We start from the raw sequence: 10,464 nt of genomic DNA on the forward strand, positions 1-10,464 counted from the left end.
GCCATTTACTGAAATCTGTTAGATTCTAAACTTATATGCCTTGATCCTCTTGTAACGATTATGCACACACTCACAAAGACTTGGCAACAATCATTACAGAGTATTCCAAAGGAGATCAACTCCTTGGAAATATCCTTCTTGCATTAAGTTTCCTTAATCTTACACAGATTGAAAATTCTAACTTTGAAACATTTCCAGATGACTATCACTTCTGAACAAGAGTTGCCTCCTTACAGACTATGTCAATATGGTCCTTCCAGAATTATCACTATACTTCCAATTGTCCTTGAGTAACCAATCTTTGGTAAACCTTAGATTGTCCTCGACAATTGTTTAATCCTTTTAGTCATATCCAGTTCTAAACCTTTTCCCTTCTTAATGCCCCAGGCATTTGGAAAATTTTAGAACGGATGATTATAGCATATGTAATCGATCCTATATCCGAAGCATATGGGACACGATTCATGATGTCTTACATAAAGACTAAACCAGTCTTTTGCTATAACATTTCCATTTCAATTTGCCAAGTTCTCATAATTCAGATTATGAAAAGGGATGCCGTAATCATAATCGAATTTTAGAACGCAAATAATGGACCCATATACAGAATTTCCTTATGTTGAGCCATTCCAACATGAAATTCATATATATATCCTTGACTAAATGATTAAAACCTCACGATCTAAGCTTATAGATTTGAGATGAAGCATAATTTCCTCTCCCTTAATTATAGCAAAACAACTTTTTCCCAATTGAAATCTTTGTTTTCTATAATTAACATTGCTAGCTTGCAATACTTAACATAATTATCATTGCTCCCGCTAACATGATGATTATTAGCATAACACTTATGCTCCCACTAGCTTTGACATGTACTCAGAAATCAGCTGGACTTCTAGAAATCAATACTTCATTGACTTTCTTACCAAAGTTCAGATTTCTGATACTAGATTGTTTTGATAAGACTTTATCAAAATCATACACCTTCCCTTAGATAGCACACTTGTGAGTCTAAACAATTATGAAGAGGTATGCCGTAATCATAATGTTTAGACCTTTTTTCCATTTCTCACAAGTCCATGTTAGTGTGCCGGTTAACCACACGCGCTCCACTAACGACTTTGAGAATGCAAATATCACAATTGCTATCTAGCTAAAATCTACTTAGTGAAAGTGTTTCCTCACCATCATTTCCATGAATCGGAGAGAAACCTTATGACACTTAGATTTACTGGTGTATGTGTTCTTATCCATGTGAATCATCAAAACCATAGTCACAAGACAAGGATAATGACAAATCCAAACACATATGGACTGAACTCAATCTTAACTTCTTGCCACCTGGCAGCTCAAGGGCCTGCCATTGCTTCCAAGTTGTTATGCAACAAACTGAGAACTCTAAGAACTCATATGCAAAGCCAACTTTAACTGGAATGGGCACAGATATGTCAACACGATAGGTTATAAACCTCAAGTTGTGTGCTAGTGAAAAACTTCAGGTTTTATTCTTGATTATTTCTTGAGACTTTCAAGACCTTTAAGACTCCCACTGTCCTCTTGACCTATAAGACTCCCTTGTCAAACATCCAAGAGACAGTGTGGATTCTAATCAAGACAAACACTTCACACAATTGGCCTAAGTTGGTCTTTGTTTTATCCAAAACATCACAACTTACCAATTTCAAATGTACAAGAGTAGAAAACTTTTACTCTTACATTTGACAAGTGTTTTAAACCTTCTTTTGAGACATGTCACTCAAGTTACAATCTTGGAGTATGACTCTAAGACTTGTATTGGAACGAAGTATGACTCATCTTCTTGATTTAACCACTTCAACAATTCAAGATCCCTCTTCTTAGTCATAAGAATGCACTAAGATTTCCTTAGAGAACTAATTGTGCTATGGTTTCTTAATCATTAAGATGATCACAAAAACTGATACTAAAGTACTCTCCCATCTTTTCAGATTTGAGAAACTTTTATCCTTCTGCCTAAATTGATTCTTCTTATTCGCTCTGCCTTACATTGGAACCTTTTCCAACGTCTCAGAGTTACACTTAAGCTTGTAAGTATAATCATATTTACTGAACTTAAGTAAATCATGACGAATAGTCTTATCAAACTTTTGTGGTGGACTAAATCAGTGCACAAGACTATGTACTCGATCCCTTAGTCCATTACTTGACTCACACATCCATGTGAATAAGTAATCAGTCTTAATTTTCCAATGCTTGAAAGTTCTCATTCATCATGCTATATAACTTGCATGATTCCAAGTCCCGGTCCAAATGAAACTTGGGTGATGAGAATCTTTCCTTATTTGGTAAACATAGACATTACCACAAATGAAAGAATCAATTTCATATTTCCACTCTTGCTATTAATGGAATCATATAAGCAACAATTTTCCCTCAAATGCCATTGTAAGGATATTTTAAAATAAATAAAATCAAAAATTCTCTTTTATTTTAAAACTTTGCGGAAAAAACTCATCCTTACAATCCATATGAAAACTTGTTGTTATCTATTCCTAAGCGATATCTCATAACTCCTGAGAAGTAGCTCAAGAATCCGATTTTTCAAACTATGCGATAGAAATCCATCTACGCCATCAGATTCAGCATATTCTTTCTTTAAGTTTCTCCACTTTTCTTTGATTCTTAAACATCACCATGTGACCCAGTCACATCATGTATCAAGAATCTCAGAATAGAAACTTAACAGAGTTAGATAGTGGAATTTACCTGAAGTAGAGTCAAACTTATTGACTTTAACATCCTTAGGTAAATTTGGCAGCTTCGCAACCAATGCCCCTTCCCTTGGCAATATAAACATATGGAACCTTTGATAATGGTACACGAGACTATCACAGACTTAGCTTTTCTCTTTACCATTTGGTCAACCGAGTTGACTATGGCCGATCCCTTTCCATTGGGAAGAGAATGCTTTACTGGATATCCAATGTCATCATTGTCAATGTCCATAAAGTTTTAGGAAGTTGATCTTAGCAAATAGATAAGATCGTTAAGGGTCTTGTCATAGTCTGTTTCATAGGTGTCCCAAAGGAACTCACTATGTGACTTAGAAAGTGATTGAACCACCAACTTTCTCAAGACTTTGACACCCAACTCTCCCGGCTTGTCAATATGTGACTACATCTCCAAGATGTGCTCACACCTAGACCTTGCCTTGCCAATAGGGCTTGAGTGACCTTAAACTTTTCAAGAACTTATGGGTTGGGGAGAATAATTGGAGGAGGTGAAAGAAGTATGATTTCCAAAGGACATCATCTTCATTTAGGAAACCTTGTTTCACTAGATTTGGGAAGATCATAGGTGTCTATTACAGACATCTTTTGGGAGATATTCAAGATAGTTGATTTAAAGTCCTTAATATGACACCCAATATGAAATATTAAGGCTAGGACCCAACAAACTATTTTATAACTCAGAAGAGGGATGCCGTAATCCAAGCTATAAAATATTTGAAGGTAGGTGAATGACGATTCACCAATTTCCACCAAGAGAAATGAAATGTATTATTAGGTTTTGAAACTCCTAGATCTTTGAGATTCATTGAACTGTTCAAAGGCATGTTTCAATCTCGAGTGTGCCCTTCAGGTTTTGTGACTGGGATGCCGAGGATCACAAAACAAGGTGTGAAGTAACCATGCAAATCACTTGGTACCCTTAATAAATTACCCCTCAATCGATGTGCCGGTTAACCACACACGCTCCATCGATACTATGATAAATATTAAGTCACCCTTTACCTACCTTGTTAAGTCCAAGTTAGTGTGCCGGTTAACCACACACGCTCCACTAACGACTTAGACAAAGTGTAAAGTGTAATTTCATGGGTTAGCACCTTATTCACATTTTTCCTAAGTAACTAAGATTGGGTATTATTAAGAGTTTAGTTACTTAGTATTATCATTAATACTTTTAATGAATGAGAATTATAGTCTTGTCAAACCCGTTCGGCTAACGACCCTCCACCGGTCAAGCAAGCGGTGGGTGAGAGTGGACACCCATTAAGTTGCCATTTTATAGGCAACAACCTTATACCCACCTTATAGACCGGCTTCGTGAATGAGGCGTACTAGCGGTAAGACTGACTTTACTCTTATACATATATATATTATTAACTTATAATATTATAAAGTATAAGGGTTGAATTTTAACTTTTAAAATTCTAAGGGCTAACTTGGAATTAAAGTATTCATAAGAGAAAACTTTACAAATTCCAAAACATGAGGGCAAGTTTTGAAACTATTCAAAACTAATTAATTCCATAACTTATGTGTTTAAAGTAGTTTTAATCCAAAAACTCTTCAAGTTCCATAACTTGAGGACAAGTTATGGAAGACTTTAAACTAATAAAAGAATTAACTTTTCTTTATTTTATAACTTATGGAATTAATTAAGGTTACACCTTTTTTTATTTTATTTTATTTTATTAAATGAAGAGACTCTTGGTCCTCCATAACTTGATGACAAGTTATGGAGTCATAAAACCATTTAATTAGAACTAGACTCTTCATTTTTGTAACCTTTGCCAATTTTTATGAGTTTTATGATTCTTAAATGTGACTTTTCATATAACTTGAGGACAAGTTACAAAAACACATTTTAGAATCAATTCTTAGATTAATTTGGATTAAAACCAACTATCACATAATATATTCATTAATCTAAATTCACTCATAAAACAAGGTAACACAAAAAACTTTTGGTGATCCATAACTTATTCTTAAGTTATGGAATCCTTTAAAACATTAACACCAAATTTTGTAACTCCATAAAAGCTTTGAATCAATTTTTTTTAAAACCTTTTCATATCCATAACTTATGGAGGTTTCAAAAAATAAAACTCTTTAGATCAAACTTTTAAAACTAATAAAATAATCATATTATTTTATCTTTTATTAAATTTGACCTAATTCAACTCATAAAGCAAATTATTCAAATTTTACAAATAATTAGTTTTTCACAAGAACAAGTAATTATCTTAAAATTTGACGAACTTCATGTTTTTTTTCCTTTTTTTTTCCAACTTTGAAAATAAAATATTTGCATCAATATAACAGAAAACAACCCGTGGCTCTGATACCACTGTTGTACACTATGTTTTGAAAAAAACATAGTGTACAACAATTTTTGACTTGACCAACCTTATGATCTTTCAGGTAAATAGGGCAGCTTTGCAACCAATGCCCCTTCTTTTGGAAATATATGCATATGGACTCTTTGGGAATGGTACATGAGACTATCTCAGACTTTGCCTTTCTCTTTACCATTTGTTCAACCGAGTTGACTATGACCAATCCGTTTCCATTGGGAAGAGAAAGCTTTCATGGATTTCCAATGTTACCATTGTTAATGTCCATGGAAGTTTGGGAAGTCGATCTTCCATTCAAATTTGCTTTACCCATGCTCCAAATCATTGTTGATTTAGCAGCATCAAGCAAATATGTAAGATCATTAAGGCTCATGTCATGGTCTGTCATGTAGTAGCCCTAAAGGAACTCACTATGTGACTTAGAAAGTGTTTACATCCATTCAATTCAATCAAAGCCAAACTTGTTTCTGCTATCTTTTAGTACATTCAAGGATTGGGTGTTAGGAAGTATCTGCTAGATTTCATTGTGCATCATTCAAGCCAGAAAACTCCATCACTTGGAGTTTACAGCCGTAAACTAGAGATTATAGTTGTAATCTCTTGACTGGTCGTGAACTCCTCCCTTAAGTAGGATATTCCTTCATTATTCTTCATTTCTTACACTTCCAACTCAAGAACACTCATTTCTCTCTCAAGTATCATCAAGATCACTTCTATTTCCCGACAAATTGTAAGTGATTCTTCCATTTATTAGTTGATACCTTTCTTATTCTAGTAAAACCCCTTGATTTCATCCATGAAATCGCCTCTTTTGGGTTAGATCTCCAATAACACCAAGAACACACACTAGTTCTTTGGGCCGTGAACACCCCTTCAAGCTTCAAAACGTAAGTATCCTTCCATATACCAGATATCCATTAGAAGCTATGGAAATACACCCTTGAAAACAATCATTTCACCAAGAACAATAAGAGTTTACGGCCATAGAATCTCCCTTAGCCATAAACCCCTATCAAGAACATCATTGGCCATGAACATCTCTGACCGTAAACTCCCATGGCCATAAACACCTTGGACGTGAACACACTTGGGTGGTCGTAAACACCTTTAGAACAAACATATGTGATTGTAACACTTCATTCCAAGTGTTTCATAGTCCCTAAGGTGGTTCCCTATCATGATTAATTGTTATATACACTAATTATATACATATATGTGTCATTATATGCTTAATAGGATCCGTTTGTGCTCGAGACTTCACTTGACACTTAGCATCCTATAACGATCTTACATTCGAATCACTGACTATAGGAGAGTTCATACCCTAACTTATTTTTTAAATGATTTTAAATGCTTTTATGGGGAGGGGGGGAATACAAGTTTAAAAAATTATAGTTATTGTATCAATCACATGTGATTAATAACTATCAAACTAGTGGATTTCTTATACTTCAAAACTGTGTTATCAAACAAACTATTTCAAAACATTTTATAAAGTGACATCAAGTCATCTTTAACCATTCAAACGGTTAAAATTCCTTTACATGCTAAACTCTTTATCAAACTCTTTTAAACTTATATATTGTCAAATTCATGTCTATATAGATATAGTTATATAAATAAGGTTGAAAGGGCTTAGGACTGATAACTCGCTTTATTTCCTGTTCCTTGTTTGGTTGAGGACTTAGGGTATCGATTGTTTATCCGAGTGTCGTTTGGATCTTAGTTATATATTATGTACATGTGTATAGATATAAAAGTCCTTACATCACTTCAACACCTTTGGGTATCAAAGGTGTACAAACATACTCAGTCATTCAAACAACATTACTAGAAAACTATAATAGGTATAGTTTAGAGGACTACTACTCACTATTTCTAGTACAATGAAACATAGAAGAGTCAATTCATACATGAGTCAGTTCAAATATACTATAACAAGAAACAGAAAGAACATACTATAACGAGAAACAGAAAGAACATACTATAATGAGAAACAGGGAGGAACATACTATACAAAGAGAACATACAATACACTAGAAAAGAGAGAACATACTATGGAAATACAAGAATGCTATGACATTAATGTGAGACACTACTTCATGGCAAGTCAATATACTGCCGTGTCACGTTTTGTAACCAGAGTGTCCTGGAAGGAGAGCATGAATTTTTGTATAGATCTATACGGGATTGACCATCCTACACCTTGATGTTAGCTATAGTGGGACTTGCAGGTCTACGGGTGACGAATGTCATACCATTTCGACGTCTTTGAATGTCATGTTTTACTAGTCAATCAAGCATGGTTATAATCTCATCACATTTTACCTTAATTAAAGAATTGGTTTAAGGTAGTTAGTACAACGGTAGTGATTATATACAATACTACAATACATCTTTATTTTCCCATTACATTCACATTGTGATCTTCTCCCATAAACGATAATGTAAACTATATTTTGGTAATGATAGCTGGTCACACTTGGGAAAAACACTCACTTTTACAAACAAACAAACATATAGAACATTCGGGTCTTGGTAGAAGGCTACATTTCAAGTAGAAAATATAGGATTTTCTAGGAGATACAAACATTTACAACAAACACTTACAAAAATTTACAACAAACATTTACAACCACTTACATCAGACGTATATAAACATCGACACTAAAATACTTATGAACTCACCAGCTTAAATGTTGATCTACTCTTTCAAAATAACTTGTATTCTCAGGTCACCAGTAGACAGGTACACTGGACCAGGTTTTGAGAAGACGGAGCACATTCGAGACTCGTCTTTTATTTGATTCATATTTTGGTGTCCTTCAAACTATACATAGAACACACTAGTATTGAATTATACTATTAATGTAATGGAGATGTTGTTGCTTGTTTACTATTATGCATTGATATGATACTGTATATGACGTCCTCCGCCCATGAACGTTTCCGCCGTTTTGGTTTGGGGGTGCGATAGATTGGTATCAAAGCTTTCTTTATAGTGAATTGAGTATATCAACCCATAAAAGATATACAACTATAAATACATCAGGATTAAAATACTCTGACCAAGAGTTTATACTTTTAAATAATAAAATATTTAACCAAAGTATACATACCTACATTCATACAAAAATCAGTGTCATATTAGGACAAAAAAAAAGTATTACGGTTTTTGGACAACACAAGTAGGCTTGGGGACATATAATCAGATCTGGGAGTGATATATGTCACACCCCAAAACCAAGAACGGCGGAAACGTTCTGGGGCGGAGGACGTCATGTAAGGTAATCACAACACAGTAAAAGTAAATAGGCAAACAACATCATCCATTGCATTAAATATATAAATTTAATACATGTGTGTTCTGTAAAATTTTAGACACCAAAAATATAACGTAAATCAAAATAACAAAATGATGAGTCTTGAGTACGCTCCATCATCTCAAAAGCTGGCATCGGTACCTGTCTACTGATGACCTGAGAATACAAGTTATTTTGAAAGAGTTTATCAGCATTAAGCTGGTGAGTTCATAAGTATTTTAGTGTCAATGTTCGTTGTCAAAAACGTTTGAACCTGTCTCAATGTATAAGTTTGTAAAAGTTTGAATCTCTCAGAAAATCCTATATTTTCTATTAAAGTAGCCTTCTACCAAGGCTTAACTGTTTTGTAAATTCGTCTGTCGTAAAAATGTGTAATTACCCAAGTATAACTATCATTTGATAAAATATAGTTTGTACATTAATGCTTAAGTGAGGTTATCACCAAAATATGTAATGGGTAAATCATTGTAGTACTGTAGCTTTGTATAATAAGAACTACTGTTGTACTAATTACTACTACCTTAAACCGGATTTATATTAAGGTATAATGTGATAATTGCACCATACTATCGACTGATAACAACGACATAAAGAACGGTCGTAATAACGGAATGACGTTTGGCACCCGCAGACCTGCAGGTCCGGCTGTAGCTAGCAGCAAGGTGTAGGATAGTCAATCCAGTATAGATCTATACGCAAACTCAACGCTCTCCCTCCAAGAGAATTCTGGCTACAACTCGGGCCATGACATTTAAGGCATGCTCCGATACAGTGGATCACATTTGTTATCGTGTTCTTGCATGTGTGATGAAATGTTTCTTGTTCTAGTATAGTTATATATGTTCTCGTAGTATAGTTATATATATTCCCTTCCTAGTATAGACTCATGAATGAACTGACTCATTGATCTAGCAGTTGTAATAGTGTGATTCTGTGTTACCCCGATGGTAACTTGTTAACAGTGTGTTTAGTACGTATGACTATGGAAGTACTTTTATGTCTATATATGTATATTTGATATATAATTAATATGGAAACGACCTTCGGATGGTCACCCAAAATCCTATCAGACCACATCCAAATCGAGGAAAAGGAAACAAGGTGGATAGCCTTCCTAAGCCCTTTAAAGATTATTTATACGTCTATACATATACGGGCATGTAATTTGTAATTTAAAAACATAACTAAGTGTTTATAAGGCATTTGAAACATAAGTATATTTTATTAAAGAAAGATTGACTTGATGTCAATCTATAAAACAGTTTGAAAGCGTAGATTTGATTAAAACAGTTTAAGTATAAGGAACATTTGCTTAAATCACGGTTGCAGTGAAAATTCGAAAAGTAAATGGGTTTGGAAAACATTTAGAAGTTAAAACAGTTTGATATATTGTTTGAATAGTGATAAAACCACTGATTTCCCTAGTTATTAATCACATGTGATTAGAGCAATCATATGTGATTGAAACAATAACTATAAGTTTTTAACTTGTATTCCCCCCCTTTGAAAGCATATAAACGTATTTAGAATATTTAACAGGTTGATTAAGGGGAATGAAACTCACATGATTGATTGGAGATAGCGAGATGGAAAACCGGGCAGAGTTTCGTCTCAGAAAACGGATTTTTCTCGGGATTCTCGGGAATCTCGGGAGTAAAATCGACCCTCGGGACTTGAGCAAAAAGACCAGAGCTTCGGGTTATAACGGACACGGAAAACGAGACAAAGTTGTGAGAGAGAGGAGAGAAATGAGCAACATTTTCGGAAAGCCTCGCATCCTATTTATAGGAAGGCTGAACCGCCTCCGAACGCGGGGCGTACGCTCGTACGCAGCGCGTACGCGTACGTCATGCATGACCGAAGCCTCGACTGCCTCGGTTCGGATGGGACGGGTTGCTGGGTACGCGGGTCGGATGGGACGCCGGGTCGGATGGGACGTCGGGTCGGACGGGTCGGAGCTTCGGACGGGTCGGACGGGTTAGAACTCTTCGGATAGTGCGACGTGGACGATCCGAGACC

Source organism: Lactuca sativa, chromosome 6 (assembly GCF_002870075.4).
Source record: "Lactuca sativa cultivar Salinas chromosome 6, Lsat_Salinas_v11, whole genome shotgun sequence".
Classification (NCBI taxonomy): domain Eukaryota; kingdom Viridiplantae; phylum Streptophyta; class Magnoliopsida; order Asterales; family Asteraceae; genus Lactuca; species Lactuca sativa.